Here is a 17,008-nt window from a genome sequence, read left to right as displayed (position 1 = left end):
CATCCATTAAATTAGCATGAAGAAACTTTCAACTGGCTTCTCCAACACAATGGTTGTTACAGTATTCATTAAGATGCTATAATGCAGATCAAAGCTTGGTTTTCCTTATGTCTGCAAAAGACTGCAAGTTCTTCTGGACCAGTAGGGAAGGATGGCAATGACTACTGCCGTTTATTTTTTTGCTCATCGTTTTCACATGCCTGGCTATTAGAGAAATTGGGTGGAATACACCACAGCATTGTTGTACAGGTCATTTGTTTCAAGAGGTCTGTTCATGTACAAACTACTGTACAATACAATTTGAAACAGAAAAGGGAATGAATATCTGTAGATAAAGCATGTTATATGACACAGGCACACTTTCTTGCCCAGACCAGTTTATGATATACTGTAAGACAGCACTTACAGTACCGTAAAAACAGAGGGGTCAATTAAGTTCAATGTATAGCAGCAGTATCTTTGGACTGAGTTTTCCACTACAACCCTGATCAGTTGGTTGTCATTGAAAGTATACAGATGCAGCGGCCGTTATTGAAACACATCACGCAGTGTATACCTCGGAATACCCATCTGATGGCGCGCAATTTCTTCCAACCGTACCAGCTTAAGACGCGAGTGCAGAAAATGGCATTTTAGTGTTCTGGTTTTTAAACACCTAAAATTGACACAATAGCACAGTACTGTACACATTACAATTAATTCATTTCATTGCATTTAATTGCACACAATCCATGAAATTCAAACAAAGCAACCGCGATAAACACGTGTGCCTGGGGCGATTGGCGACGTTAATGCTGCGTGGAGTACAGCAGCGCACACAAAAACTGAGCTGTGATTTGTTCAAATAACGGCCCCTGCATCTGTAGCTCATATCAAAATATTTAAAACTTCTGGAAAAGTAGGCATGTAATGGATGCATGCCAGACATTTATGCTTTGCTGAAAAAATTTCTTGCATTATTACAAATACCTAAAACATTTAGTTGTGTGAAAAGAAAGTACCCCCTCTTTGAATTCTATGGTTTTACATATCAGGACATAACAACAATCATCTTTTCATTAGCAGGTCTTAAAATTAGGTAAATACAACCTCAGATGAACAACAACACATGACATATTACACCATGTCATGATTTATTTAACAAAAATAAAGCCAAAATGGAGAAGCCATGTGTGAAAAACTAAGTATACCTTATGATTCAATAGCTTGTAGAACCACCTTTAGCAGCAATAACTTGAAGTAATCATTTCTGTATGACTTTATCAGTCTCTCACATCGTTGTGGAGGAATTTTGGCCCACTCTTCTTTACAACGTTGCTTCAGTTCATTGAGGTTTGTGGGCATTTGTTTATGCACAGCTCTCTAAAGGTCCCACCACAGCATTTCAATCGGGTTGAGGTCTGGACTTTTACTGGGCCATTGCAACACCTTGATTCTTTTCTTTGTCAGCCATTCTGTTGTAGATTTGCTGGTGTGCTTGGGATCATTGTCCTGTTGCATGACCCAATTTCGGCCAAGCTTTAGCTGTCGGACAGATGGCCTCACATTTGACTCTAGAATACTTTGGTATACAAATTAGTTCATGGTCGACTCAATGACTGTAAGGTTCCCAGGTCCTGTGGCTGCAAAACAAGCCCAAATCATCACCCCTCCACCACCGTGCTTGACAGTTGGTATGAGGTGTTTGTGCTAATATGCTTAGTTTGGTTTTCACCAAACGTGGCGCTGTGCATTATGGCCAAACATCTCCACTTTGGTCTTGTCTGTCCAAAGGATATTGTTCCAGAAGTCTTGTGGTTTGTTTAGATGCAACTTTGCAAACCTAAGCCGTGCTGCCATGTTCTTTTTAGAGAGAAGAAGCTTTTTCCTGGCAACCCTTCCAAACAAACCATACTTGTTCAGTCTTTTTCTAATTGTACTGTCATGAACTTTAACATTTAACATGCTGAGGCCTGTAGAGTCTGAGATGTAACTCTTGGTTTTTTTGCAATTTCTCTGAGCATTGCACGGTCTGACCTTGGGGTGAATTTGCTGGGACGTCCACTCCTGGGAAGATTGGCAACAGTCTTGAATGTTTTACACTTTTGAATAATCTTTCTCACTGTAGAATGATGGACTTTAAATTGTTTGGAAATGGCCTTATAACCCTTCCCAGATTGATGGGCAGCAACAATTGCTTCTCTAAGATAATTGCTGATGTCTTTCCTCCTTGACATTGTGTTAACACACACCTGAATGCTCCAGACCAGCCAACTGCTAAAACTTCGGCTTTAATAGAGGTGGTCACACTTGCTGATGATCAATTAATCAAGAGAATTTGATTAGAAGCACCATTCTACTACGTAGCATCTTAATTCCTATGGAAGCAGTAAGGGTGTACTTAGTTTTTCACACACAGCTTCTCCATTTGGCTTTATTTTTGTTAAATAAATCATGACAGTGTAATATGTCGTGTTGTTCATCTGATGTTGTATTTACCTCATTTTAAGACCTGCTAAGGAACAGATGATTGATATTATGCACTGATATGTAAAACCATAGAATTCAGAGGGTGTACTTTCTTTTTCACACAACTGTATGTCCTTTATATATTTAAATAATAGTACCCCAATTTGAATGGGAATTTTAAAGTTTAATTGTTAGTTTGAAAATACAATTTAACCAAATAATTCATAAACACACAATATTGTGCATAAACACACACACACACACACAGAACATTTGAGGTAGCACACTTACCAGGTTTTGGCCAAAAGATTAAAATAAATGACATACATACTGTACTTGCATACATATACACATTTTAATAATTTGCATTGGGGTTTGTTTTTTGTTACATATTTGTTGTATATTATAGGCACACACAGCTCATTTACAAAAGGAAAACAAAAAAAGTATACTTTAATGTACATTCATGTATCCTATTTTCCTTTGTTAAGCTACTCACAGTTCTTCTAACCTCTACATGAGAATGTGTGTGTGTATGTATGTATGTGTATATGGAGGGGGAGGGACCAGAAACACAAACTAAATAGAATAGATGGACAGGGAAATAGCAAGGGGCCATTGAGGTAGAATGGGGGTAAAAGCGAGTTTGGCAAGCAGGGAGACACCCATATTAAAACAGATATGAGACATTTTCGCAAGACTAAACCCAATTGGCGTAGAAAGGCAAGACCAGATAAGATAATAGACTAAAAAAAGGGTGCAGTATAATATCATAGGCATTACTGACAAATGGTGGGATGAAACTCATGACTGGGCAGTTCATTTAGAGGGTTATTCCCTTTTCAGAAGGATCGAGCAAATAGAAGAGTAGGTGGAGTATGTTTATATGTTAAACCTGATCTAAAACCTATTCTAAGGGAGGATGTTTATGAAGGGAATGATGAAAAAGTAGAGGCCTTGTGGATAGAAATTAGCAGTGGAGGTAAAAGTAGAAAGAAAATGTTTGTAGGAATAGGCTGTAAACCACTAAATATCTGTGACATTGAAGAAACCAAAATACTTTTGCAAAATGAAGAAAGCATCAAAACTAGGTTATGTTTGCATAATGGGTTATTTTAATTATCCAGACAGACTGGGGCAATGAGATGAGCATTACAACAAAAGGAAACAATTTTTTGGGGGTGCTTAAAGACAATTCTATGACCCAAATTATTCAGGAACCAACCAGGAGAGGGGCATTACTGGATTTTGAAATATCAAACAATGTGGAAGTAATACCTAAATATTCCCGGACTTGAGTATTTGTTATCATAACATGGTCTCGTTTGAAATAAATGATCAAAATCCAGATTAATTGGGTTCAACGAAGACTTCATATTTTAGGAAGGCAGATTTTAATAAACTGGGGACTAATTTTCAAGGAATAAATGGGGATGATGTTTTTGCAGAGAAAAATGTCGAAGATAAATGGGCAGTCTTTAAAACATTTTTAGAAAAGCACACTCAGTGTACCCTTTGGTAATAAATATGTCTAAACCAACATGGCTAGATAAACAGGTAGGGGAGGAAATGGAAAAGAGGAGGCAGGTGTTTAGATTCTTTAAATCAGAAGGGACGGAGGCATCGTATCAGAATTATAAGGAATGTAACAAATTGCAAAAGGCAATCAAATTAGCAAAAATGGATAATGAAAAAAAGGATTGCAATAGAATGTAAGATCAGCTATAAAAAGTTCTTGAAGTACCTTAAAAACAAAAATAGAAAATAAAATATAGGACCATTTCAGTGAGAGATGGGCAGGCAGATTATTGGAGATAAGGAAAAAGTCGAGGTATTAAAAAACTTATTTGTCTCTGTGTTTACCAGGGAAGAATCAATTGCAATATTAGTACTGCAGGAGGAAGCCACAACCTCTATATTAACAAACAATTGGTTAACTGAGGAAGAAGTTTGTGATGGTGAGAGAGTAACCAGGCCATTAATAAAGGTATTATGCCCGGTTGATTACCTCTGAGCCTTATTTCAGGTTTTAGAATGTCAGCTCTTCCACCTGGGTATTGTACCTGCAATGAATGTAATTGTATGACAAAGATGTTATGTGTGTTTTACCTTTCAAGGAGTGCTAACCAGTAAACATTCTCAGGCTATGAGTTTCAGGGGGGACTTTGCAGTAAAAGTGGTGTCAGAATTTGTCTAGGTAGAAGGGGCCTAGAGTTGCTGGTCACCCCAAAAATGTAACCAGAAATCAGGTCAGATTCCCGGGAACATATAGACACATCACTCCAGTCAAAGTTCTCCCTTGAAAACAGTTACGCGACTCACCGCCAGGTTTTCCTGCTTCAGCACAGACCAGAAAGGTAAATGAGGGCATAGGGATTTGTGTATCCTGGGTACAGTCAAGGTTTCCGAAGTTAGTGAGGGTCCCCCAGAATATGCCCAGGTACCTCAGAATCAGTATAGAGGTTCTGGGGGGGTTTCTCCAACTGCATACAAAGTTGCAAGAGGTTTTATGAAACCAAAGTCCTAGTTTCAGTAAAGGAAATAGATACAGTCTTGGGAGTGTGCCTAAGCGTTTTTTGGTTCTAAAGAAAATTAGGTTTCATAAGGGAAGGAGCTACAGCTCTGAGATTAAAGCTAAGCATCTTTTCATTTCACTTCAGGACTTAGAAGAAAAATGGGAAATATATTTAAGTTTCATAAAATGTTTAATAGCCAATGTGGCTATACAGTTTTTACAGTCTAGTGTATGAGGGATATGGGTGGGAATAAAAGTATATAGTCCGATTCTACCCCTCATAGCCCAAAAGACTCAGACAGGGTAACAAGTATAAAAGTATATTTTTATTAAACTGAGATGTTTGTAAATGCATTATACTTATAAACTGGGACTTTCAAAGACGGTACTCTGAGGGGGGCTAGTGGACTACCAAGGTGTGGTGCCACTAAGTCTGACCTAAGTCCATACTTCAAAGTAACAGATGCTGCCAGAGGTGTTAAAGCCATTTGGGCAGGATGGCTAGGTGGAGTACCCACGTTTGGGAAACAATGCCGGCCATCTGAGCTAGCATTTGCCTTCCCAGACTTGGAGGCACCTAACCCAGCGGGTGGCTTCTGGATGACAAATGCCTAGGGTGGTAAACTCACGCATGCCCTCATTACATTCTGAAGAACTGCTTGCCCGGCTTTGGAAGACTGGCACTCCTCTGATTGGCTGGTTGTAAAGTTCCCAGGCTCGGATTGGTTGTAGTATTTCATGAATGAATCTGAAATACTATAGCCTCCAATAGCCAGCCAGGGCGGAACCAGGAAGTAAGTGCCGATAGGCTGCTGGTGCACACAGGTATGCCCTATGATGCAGCCTAATCGGGGATGAGGGCGGAACTGCTCGCGCGCCGTCCCACGCGCATCACGGAGGCCAGGGGGTGGGTCATTGGAGCGCACGTCACTCCCACGCCGATTCCTGGAGCAAGAGGGGGTGGGACCAATCACGCGCCGACCCGCGTGTCACGGAGATCAGGGGCGGAGCCGAGAATGCACGTCATTCCCACGGCGATCCTGACTTTCTCTAGAGAGGGGGCGGGGCTTGACTCGCGCATCAGCAGGGAGGCTGGCCGAACGCACCCATCATGCATCAGATATTGGTGCGGGATCCGAATCCGCGGGCGGTGATCAGGACGCGCAAGGTCCGCGCGCGCGTACTGGGACCACAAAACCGCGGATCCTGGGTGTCCGTCACGGAAGGCTTGATCGGGTGAGGAGACGGTCTGCGACCGCCAGGATGGCGAATTCTCAGTGAGATCGAGTCCCTGGCGCAATTGAAACCGTACAATACCAGTCCCTTAAAAGTAATGTAGGAAGTCAGTCCTGTTTTCCACAATGGCACTAATGGTTGTTCTTGCAAATACTGATTTCTACAGAGAAAATAGAAAAGAAACACCATGCATAGTACTTCTTGAATTTCTAGAGCACACGTCACACAGACAATTGCCTACTTAAAGAAATGTGGTAGTCATATGCATTGTTTCCCCTGCCTCTTTGTTCTCCTCCTTTGTATTTGAAGATCTCAGACTAATGTGCCATCCAGTCTCCACGATCCTAGTGCATAGTGCGGTGATGTATGACACAAAATGCCATCCGTGGCTTGAGCCCTCTGAGCGACACTATGCAGCTGAGGCTGGCGGCAACTCCTCTCCACCTCTCGCGGCCACGACTCAGTGCGCCTCCCCGATGACCTCAAAGCTTTGCGTCCTGCTGTTTTGGCACTCTCACCGCATATACATTAGCTCCACCCTACGCGTTTTGTGACCAGCTCCGTCACTTCCTCAAGGTTATTGATACGGAAGGTTTACCATGATCAGGAAATCCTTCCGGGCTTCTTGGTCCTTTTTTTGGCTAAAAACCTCAAGCGCGACTGCTACGTTCAATTCACAGAATTCGAACTTCACATCTTAATCTCTGCTGGGCAAACTTTCCTAGATTCAGAAATGCTATTCGTAACAGAGCAACTTTGAAAAGCCCGCCCTTACTTCACCGACTCAAGTTACAGGATGGTCTGGTTCTCTGCCTCGGCCTCTCCTTACCTACCCTCTGGTGTTCTATCTTCAACATGTGTGACGGTGAGGAGGTAACCAGGCTCTTAATAAAAAGGTCTAAGCCCGTTTGGTTACATCTAATACGAGTATCAGGGTTCAGGAGTGTCGCTCTTGAGCCCAGTGATTGTAAATGCCCGACATGTAAAATGCGTTAAGAACTTTTGTGTTTTACCTTTCCAGGCATGCCAGCGAGCAGGGATTGCAAGGGTATGAGTTTCAAGGGGGGTTTTGCAGAGAATTGTCAGAATGTGCCTAGCTAGTTGGGGTCCAAAGTTGTTGGTTCCCCTTAAATGGAGGTAGGTGGCACCTCCCCCCAGAGGTCACCCCTCCCCACCTTTTTAACTTGGGAGGTTCTGGCAATTTGCTGAATGGACAACTCACTGCAGTTGCTTCCCCTCATACAGAGGTAAAAGGAAGGGTTCACAGTTTTAGTGTTAGGACCTGCATTTTTGGTTTACCTTGACGTTTGATATGCAGGCTTACGATGCTTTGGCCAAAGGGTTTAACTAAAAAAACAAGAAATTACTATTATTATTGAAGTATTTAAACTTTATACTTATTACCATATATGTTTTGTCAATTTGATGTAGCATTTGCCACGCTCAGTAGCACTCATTTTGGCATAAATATATATATTCATGATGTGGTGGATGTAGGAGTTTGAGCTATCTGGGAATGTGTGTTAATCAATTTCTGACTGGTAACAGTCTATGGAGGTTAGGTGGCACCTCCCCCCAGAGCTCGCCCCTCCCCACCTTTCTAACTTGGGAGATTCTGGCAACTTGCTGAATGGACAGGACTCACTGCAGTTCCTTCCCCTCATACAGAGGTAACAGGAAGGGTTCACAGTTTTAGTGTTAGGACCTGCATTTTTGGTTTACCTTGACGTTTGATATGCAGGCTTACGACGCTTTGGCCAAAGGGTTTAACTAAAAAACCAAGTAATTACTATTATTATTGAAGTGTTTAAACTTTATACTTATTACCATATATGTTTTGTCAATTTGATGTAGCATTTGCCACGCTCAGTAGCACTCATTTTGGCATAAATATATATTCATGATGTGGTGGGTGTGGGAGTTTGAGCTATCTGGGAATATGTGTGTCCCCTAAATATGTACCCGAGAATCAGGTCTGCTTCCCGGATACATGTAGGCACATTGCCCCGTCAATATCTCCCCTTGAAAACACTTGCGCGACTCACCGCTAGGGTTCCCTGCTTCAGCACAGCCCAGGAAGGTAAAAAAAAAGGGGCATAAGGGTGCAAAGTGTCCCTGTAACTATGAGGGGTCCCTAGGTTAAGGGGGATACCCAGTTAATGCCTAGGTAGCCCCGAACCTATATAAGGGTTCATGGGTGCTCCAGCCATAACTATAATGTTGTGAGGGGACTCTCAGAGTCCAGTCTAAGTCACTTAAATAGTGGATAGGGAATAAAGGCTAGTAGAAATAAAAGTGCAGCTATTCTATTCCCCATACCCAGAGATTTAGGAGTGCAGTATTTTATATTTGATTAACATTGGGTTTAATCATGTAATGTACAGTACTGTTGTGCACTGTATATGTGCTGGGACTTTCAGAAACGATGCACACTTAGACTGTTAGGGCTACGAAGCTGGTACCAGTAAGTCTGGTGGACATCAGAGTTCAAAGTAGCCAGAGGATGAAGGAGGTGTGAAAGCCATTTGGGTGGCAGGGAAGGGCTCAAGTACCCAAATCTGGCAAACAATGGTAGTCGTCCTGACCTGGAGGAGCCTTACCTAGCGGGTGCCATCTGAATAGCAAGGGACGGAGGTGGAAAACTCACGCATGTCCCTTGGCAGATTCAGATCTCCCCGCTTATCTGGCTTTGCTCCAATTGGCTGTAGTATTTTGTGAATGGAGTCCAAAATACTATAAGAAACCTTTAAGCCAATGGGATTTGAGTTTCTCAGCGCCAGAAGTACAGGTGGGCTTTTCAAAAGTGCTCTTGCGCGAATAGAGCACTGGCTTTAGAAAAATCTGCCCAGAAAAGTCCCACTTTTTGTGGCCAAGTTCTAATAACCGAACATAGCGATCGCGGCTGGGATTGCAAACAGATTTTAATTCCAGGATGATAGGTACTAACTCCCGGTCAGAAGAATACAAGTTCTCAGTACAGAAGGGAGCGGTGGCGTGTGGAACTTAACGTCGATTTGGGAAACAGAAGATTCCGGGCTAGCTCCCTGTCAGGGTAAAACTCTTCCTGAGAGTTCCCTGCACCTAGAACAGTCTAGTTTTCAACCCCCAGACTCCCAGTAAGTGTGCTTTTCATCAGTAATTTGTGTTTCATTGTGTGTATGCTTATGTATGAAAAGAAACTTCAATTTATTTAATTACCGGTTTTGCTCAATAAATGATCCCAGTATAAAAGGTGTACAATAAACCTGGTTTCCCGTGACAACATGGAAGTAGGAGGAGCAACCAGAGCGTGGGAATTCCCTCCCACTAGCCAATAGAAACAGGGCCTCGTCTCTTGGCTGACGTCAAAGGAGGCGGCGTGCCAAGACGGCTCAAAAATCCAGGTGAGAGGGAAATACGAATCAGCCAATGGAAAATGCACCTACGTGCTGCATCTTCCTCCAGCTAACCCATTGCCACCCGCTCGGCAGGATCCACCTGGTCTGGTAGACTCAAAAGGTGTCCCCACCGGGTGCCCTTTGTTCTCCGGACCTGGCAAAATCACCCTTCCCCTCTCACCAAATGTTTTTTTTCCACCTCTGGACAGCCTCTCTCCTTTGAACTCTGATGTCCATGCAAACATACCAGCACCTATGTAGATGCCGGGCTGACTGTATAGACATTTATGCAGTATTCACAAAACTTTATAAAACATGTTATACCTGTTAAACCTTATACTTGTGAGGGAAATGGGTCTGGGATATTTGGACTCGAAAACCAGGATTCTGGGGGACACTGTAACCCCGGTGTAATTCACCTCGTATACCCGCACATCATGTTTGCACGTCGGGGAGAATTATGGGACTACCGGTAACTTTGTCCTTCGAACTCCTGCAAATAAGATAAATACATTTCGACCAAAATATCCCACCTAAATCTTACATTCCCGAAGTTTTACGTTTCTGAGACAAAAGGAACAGGTAAAGCCCAAAACAGGGCAGATTTTCCCTATATGTTGCATTCTTCCATACACGTACCCAGTCTACAGATGGGTCCCCGCAAATCATAAGCGATTTGCGGGTAAAATACCAGTACTACCGGCTACTCCATTCAGCAACATTTTACAGAGATTTTAAGTATAGTTGTCCACCCCAATATCCACCCTTAAACTCCCGTTCCCAAAGTCCCTGTTCTGCAGCTATCCCCTACCAGGGGACCTAACTACACATGGCATCCCTAGGGTCAGTAAAATGGGAAACGAAGTACAGGGAAACAGAGTGCATTACTAGACCCAAGAGCTGACACTTCAGTCATTGACACGCTGTTTTAGGGGCAGCCAGCTGGGTCTCACCTTTATTTATGAAGGCCAGTTACCCCCTACAGTCACAGACGTACCTAGCATGCATGGGGTACTAAGCTTTTTTGCCTATTTTCAGTGCAGCAATGAATGCGATAAACAGGAGAGGACCCCCCAACCCCCCTTCGGTTTACGCGCCTGTCATGGGAGACCAGGTTATCATACACCTTTTTACTGGGATCATCAATTGAGCAAATCAAGGCAATGAAATAAAATGTCGTTTATTTGCACACATTCACTTACACACATTGGAACACAAAATACAGTAAGAAAGAGACACTTGCTGGTGGTCTGGGGTTGAAAACTAGACTTTCCTAGGAAGGGAACTCTAAATAAGAGTTTTACCCTGACTGGGACTTAGCCCAGAAGCTCCTGGTTCCCAAATCGGCGTGAAGTTCCACACGCCACCGCTCCCTTCTCTCCTGAGAACTTGGACTTTGACCGTGAGTTACAGACAATCCTCTGGAACTGAAGTCGGCAGTTAGCAGCCAGGTCCGCTACATTCGATTTTGAGAACTTGGAAGCTAAAAATCGGGACTTAGAATCTGGCAGGCAGGCTTTTCAGGCTTGAAATCGAAGCCAGTTGCTCTGCTATTCGTGCAAGAACAACTTTGAAAAGCCCGCGCTCTTTCAGCTGAAGACTCGAAACTATTTGGCTCACAGGTTCTTTATAGTATTCGGAGTTTCATTCATGAAACTCAGCAGCCAATCGTCACGTGGGAAAATTCCCAACAACCAATCAGAGTCAAGCCAGTGAGGAAAGCCAGATCAGCGGGAAATATGAAAAAGCCAGGAGACATGCGCAAGCCTGGCACATCACTCCTTGGCCCTCAATGACACCTGCTCTAGCAGGCTCCTCCAGGTCTGGCAGAGCAAGTGGCATCCTAGATGACTGCCATTGTTGTCCGGACCTGGGTACTCAGCCCTTCCCTGCTAACCAAATGCTATTCTCACCTCTGGGCATCCCCTAGTTCTTTGAAGTCTGAATTCCAGCAGACTTGCTGGTGCTTATGGGTTAGCCTGGGTAGCCTGACTGGACATGGGTTCCGAATGTAAAACACACATTGCATTACATTAATAAAGTATATTTTTATACACTTTCCTGGGTCTGTGTAAAGGGAATAGCATAGGAAAAATGTTGTACTTTATTTTCTATCTCCCTTGCTCTCATACACTTTACCTTAGACTCAGTGGGGACTCTTAGAGTCAGACTAGACTCGGAGTCCCCCCTCAACCTTATATAGGGTTGGGGCACCCACAAACCCTATACTGGTTCTGGGTTACCTGGCACTAGCTGGGATACCCCTTAACCTAGGGATTCCCTCAGCTATAGGAATAGATGTTTTATCCCTGTGCTCCATTACCCTTTATGGGCTATGCTAAAGCAGGGTACCCTAGTGGTGAGTCACACTTGGTTTTCAAGTGGAAGTACTGTCGGGACAATGTGTCTACATGTATCCGAGAATCAGGCATGATTCCCGGGTACATTTCTGGGGGATCCGACAACTCTGGACCCCAACCTCCTAGACACATTCTGATAACGGTCCCTCCGTAAAACTCCCCTTGAAACTCATAACCTAGCAATCCCTGCTTGATTCCATGTCCGGAAAGGGTGAAACACAACAAGATACTTTAATACGCAAAGTACAGCAAAAACATACAATGTTACTGGGCTCAAGAGCTAACTCTTGAACCCTTATACATGGATCAGGGGTAACCAAAAACGGGTTCAACCTTTATTTGAGAGCCTGGTTACCCCCTACCGTCACAGTCACTATAGGAGACATCTCACTCGTGACCAATGAGGAGTGGTCACACAAAACCTGTTTGAGGGGGTGCGGTCAGCAGAAGGAGTTGCATTAAACCCAGTACAGGAAGTTTCATCCTCCTGCAAGTACATTCTACGTTTGGTGTAGACCCTCATCGAATTAATCACTTTTGGTAATCTTCCCTGTTATGCAAACATGATTCCACAGTTTTTTTTCTCCAATATGGCATCTGTGCCCCAATATTACTCTGTAAAGTGGTGGGGGGGAAAAAAAAACATAATACTATCAGCTATATGCAAAAATCTAAAACATTTTCAATGCAGGGTTTAGATTAGAGCATAAAGACATCGAAAGAAAGGACAGACGATAGTTAGATATCTTTAATGCTGCACAACACACGTTCAACACGTACAGTATTTAAGCTGCCATAACGTGACAGCAAATCAAACGTAATACAATTGCTGCTGCATTATACTTTTACAGCATTTTAACATTTGCCCTAACAAGCAAAGCCGCAAATGGCATCAAGAAGGAAAAGTATGCAACTTAAATATTTTCTGGGAGAATATACCTGCATAACAGCAAAGTAGAGGAAATATGTACAATTGTTATTTTAAATTGTAGCAAAAATTGTAGGTGAATTAAAAACCAATGTCATTTAATTATAGGACATTTGAATGTTAACTTTTGGAATGTGAAGAGCAAATTGTAAGCAGTATTTTATTTCTATACATAGTAAGGATTAAAGCAGCAATTACTACTTTCCCCCCCCTTTTTCTTTTTTCTATATTTAAAGCATTATTGTTGCAGCTTTCAGAGAAATAGTCTGCTGTTCGGAACACAGCAACAGATTTGTTTGTGATACTTTGTTGCCAAAGGGCAGAGCTAAAAAAAAAAAGTGAGGGTGAGAGCCCTTTGCAAAATAGGACGTGGAAGTGACTTTTTCTAAATGGTTGCTGTAGCAACCATATAGTCTGATCAGTACATTTAAAAAAAATAAACGAATGCTTTTATTTTGTAATGAAGACTATTACCCAATATTACAGAACTGTTTTTTTTTTCATATATAAAAACAGATTTCACGTTTTGCTGCTTTAAATCATAAAGTACATCAAAAGTAATAAGGCTGCCATGACTGGCCGTGTATTGAACATTTGTGTATTTGTACGAGGTATAGTGTGTCCCTTATTGCCTACACAAGTAAACAAACTTGCATTATACTAAATATGTTTTACTTTACTTAGTATAGGTTTCTGTTTTGATTCTATTCACATTATCCATAAAACCTACCTACTGTCACCAGATTTATTCCCAGCCATGTTACAGATTCTAACCCATGACTGTTTTCCTTACGTTTATTATTTCACATTAAAACGTCATTTTATTGAAAACACTGAAGGTTTTGTTTTTTAATAAACCAGTTGTGTAGTATTAGATAATTCTGTATTTAAAAAAAAAAAAAAAACACCTCTATGGCCTTTTTAATGATTATTTAAGAATTAAGCTTCCTCTTGAAATAGGCACACAGTGTGCCCTGGCAAACAGGATGTTCGCCGATAGAACACTCGAGAACAGATCGACTAGCAGCTTACATAATTGCACTGCCTTAAGGCAAGAAACTTTGCATGTATTTAAAAAAAAAAAAAAAAAAACATTCAAGCAAGATGAAATGCCCCTTTATTAGGTGTGGGGTCCCATGGAATTCAACCATGATGCTTGCAGCTTCAGGTACCCCAGGTGGCTGGTAAATTTGATTTGAGCACCATGCTTTCTATTGCATGTGTTGAATAGGAATCATCCTGCCCTTTCAAGATATTGAAAGGGTTTCTAAAGCAGAATGCAATTAGCCAAGGCGGAGTTATTATGATTTGTTAAAAGGCAGCATGCATAACATTTCAGCTGTTCATGGGTCATATGAAGTGGTGTACCGAAGTACTCAGCCCTCTCCAAATGTTTAACATTTTGTTGGGACCCGAGCATACTCCATGACCCTTTCAAATTAGACTTTATATGTAGAATCTACAAAAACTACTACAAAGTGATAGTTAGAAAATGCATATAGAATATAAAGAAGATTTACAGAGAAGTAGAGATTAAATTCAATTGCATAAGTATTCAACACCTTTGCTACTGCAGGTATAAAATCAGCTCAGGTGCAAAATGAATTGATCGAAAGATCACAAAAATTAGTGAAAAGAGTTTTGCGCATATGTAATTAAAGTGGTTTAAACTTGTAGATCATTTCCCTCAGGTATATAAAGCTATTGAAGCGGCAAATCACACAGTGATCCAAAAGAGCAACCATAAAGACCAAAAAGCTTTTGAACCAAGTCAGGGATAAAGTGCTAGATAGGCACAGAGTAGGAGAAGGGTACAAGAAAATGTAAAATGGTGCTGATTAACCATCTCAGCACAGTGAAGACCATAATTAAGTAGAAGATGCATCATACCACCCAGATCAGACCACCCAGATCAGATCACCCTCTCAAACTGAGCAGCTGGGCAAGCAGGAAGATGGTTCTTGATGTCACTCAAACCAACAATGACCTTGAGTGATTTGCAAAGTTTTGTGTCTGAGCAACTGTTCACACATAAATAAGCCGGCCTGTATGGACGAATGGCAAGAAAGAAACCATTACTCAAAAAGACTCATCTCAACTTACGTAAGGAGATTGTGAAAAATTAAATAGGTGATACTGCAAACATGTGGAAAAAGATTTTGTGGTCAGACGAAACAAAAATGTAAGTTTTTGGTTTAAATTTCAAGTATCATGTCTGGCGCAGGCCCAACACTGCACATCACCCAGTCAACATCACCCCAACTGTTGACAGTTGACCATGGTGGTGGTAACATCATGTTACTGGGATACTTCTCTTTAGCAGGGACTGGGAATCATGACATGATAGAGGGGAGAATGGATGGTGCAAAGTACAGGCACATTTTTGAGGAAAACCTGTTTGATTCAGCCAAGAATCTGAAATCGGGGAGGAAATTCACATTTCAGCAGGACAATGACCTAAAGCACAAAGCCACAGTGGCGTGGTTGACCAAGTAGATAATTAATGGTCTTTAATGGCCCAGACAAAATCCTGACTTAAATTCAATTGAACCTGTATGACTAGACTAGAAGATTGCAGTCCATCGATGATCACAGACTTATCAGAACTGAATCAATGTTTCCGTGAAGAGTGGGCAAAAGATGTCACCATCCTACTGTGCCAAGGCAGTAGAGACCTTTCCAAAAGAGAGAATCAACAGTAATTGCTGCAAAAGCAGCTTCTACCAACTACTAACTTAATGGGCCGAATAGTTATTGTCACGGGAGACTAGGACTTTTAACAAATTTATACCGGGATCATTCACTAGGCAAAACACAGTAGTGGAATAAAATTAGGAAATATAAAGATACAGGAAATACACACATACTGGGGCGCTGGGTGAGAAATCTGGGCTAAAATAGGTGCAGGGTGCATGTTTCGGAAGGCTTACCCTGACCGGGAAATCCACCCGGCTCTCCTGGTCATCTTTTCGGCTAAAAATCTTATCCATGACGCTACGTTCTAAAACAAAAACTTGGTCCTCGAGTCTGACTTAGCCCCAGCTAGCAGGCTTTTTTAGCTAAAATTTAAAAAAAAAATGTTAGCAAAAAATTAAGCCAGTTGCTCTGCTATTCGCAACAGAGCAACTTTGAAAAGCCTGCCTTTGTCCAAGACAGTATCATCTGGTTCTCTGATGGGGCTTCTCCTTACATACCTTCTGTGGTTCTACTGTATGTTCAGCATGGTGGAAGGAGGAGCAACCAGAGCGTGGTAATTCCTTCCCACCAGCCAATAGGAATGGGGGGCCCAAACCTGGCTGGGGATGCCCCGTGGGCGGGACATGAATTTACCAATGGGAAACGTGCAAACATTCTGCCGATTACCCCAGTCAACCCAATGCTACCTACTGGGCAGGCTCCACACAGTCTGGCAGTCCAGAGTCCTCGCCGCAGGGGGTCTCCGTTATCCGGACAGTACTCCGCCCTGCCCCAGCCACTTAGCACCCAGACACCTCTCAACATCCCATCTCCCCTTTAAACTACGATGTCTATCCACACTTCCCGGCACCTTTGTATATGCTGGCTGAAGACATTTATAGTAAATGCACAACTCATAATAAAATATGTTTTATTACACAATATCTCTTGGGGAAACCCATATCTGTGCAGGAGATGGATCTGGGCTCGAAAACCAGGAGTCTAGGGGACACCGGGTAGCCCCGGTGTAATTCCACTTGTGTACCGGCAAATAGTGCCTGCACTTCTTGGACAAATAATGGACTACCGGTGTATCTTTGGCCCCCGAACTCCTGCAAACAAAATAATTGAATTTTGACCCAAATATCCCACATAAAAATTACACACAAGAAGTTTCACGTTTCTAGGGCAAAGGGAACATGTAAAACAGGAAAAGAAGAGGTCACTATTTTTCACATGTATAATCCCTGGTGCCTGGTTTATGGTGCTAGGTAGCTGCCTGGGACCCCATAGTTTCAGGGGTAACCAGATGGGCTTAAACCTTTATTGTGTAGCCTGGTTACCCACTCCCGTCACAGTTATGCAACCAGTACATTTGATTTTGTATATTTCCTTTGCTGACATTTAACCTCCTCATATAACCGTGTTCAGTTTAACAATACAGACTTGTTGCTTAGAATAAAATTTT

At 42.2% G+C, this 17,008-nt stretch overlaps 1 protein-coding gene across 1 annotated transcript in view; it reads right to left on the bottom strand.

Moving 5' to 3' along the window:
* The window catches only part of EGLN1 (egl-9 family hypoxia inducible factor 1), a 64,781-nt gene that overhangs the window by 39,872 nt on the left and 7,901 nt on the right, over positions 1-17,008 (bottom strand). The gene's annotated exons all lie outside the window — the stretch shown is intronic.

The sequence above is a fragment of the Ascaphus truei genome, chromosome 4, assembly GCF_040206685.1.
Source record: "Ascaphus truei isolate aAscTru1 chromosome 4, aAscTru1.hap1, whole genome shotgun sequence".
Taxonomy (NCBI): domain Eukaryota; kingdom Metazoa; phylum Chordata; class Amphibia; order Anura; family Ascaphidae; genus Ascaphus; species Ascaphus truei.
Note: the sequence above shows the minus strand (reverse complement) of the source record. Positions and strands in the feature narration are given on the sequence as shown.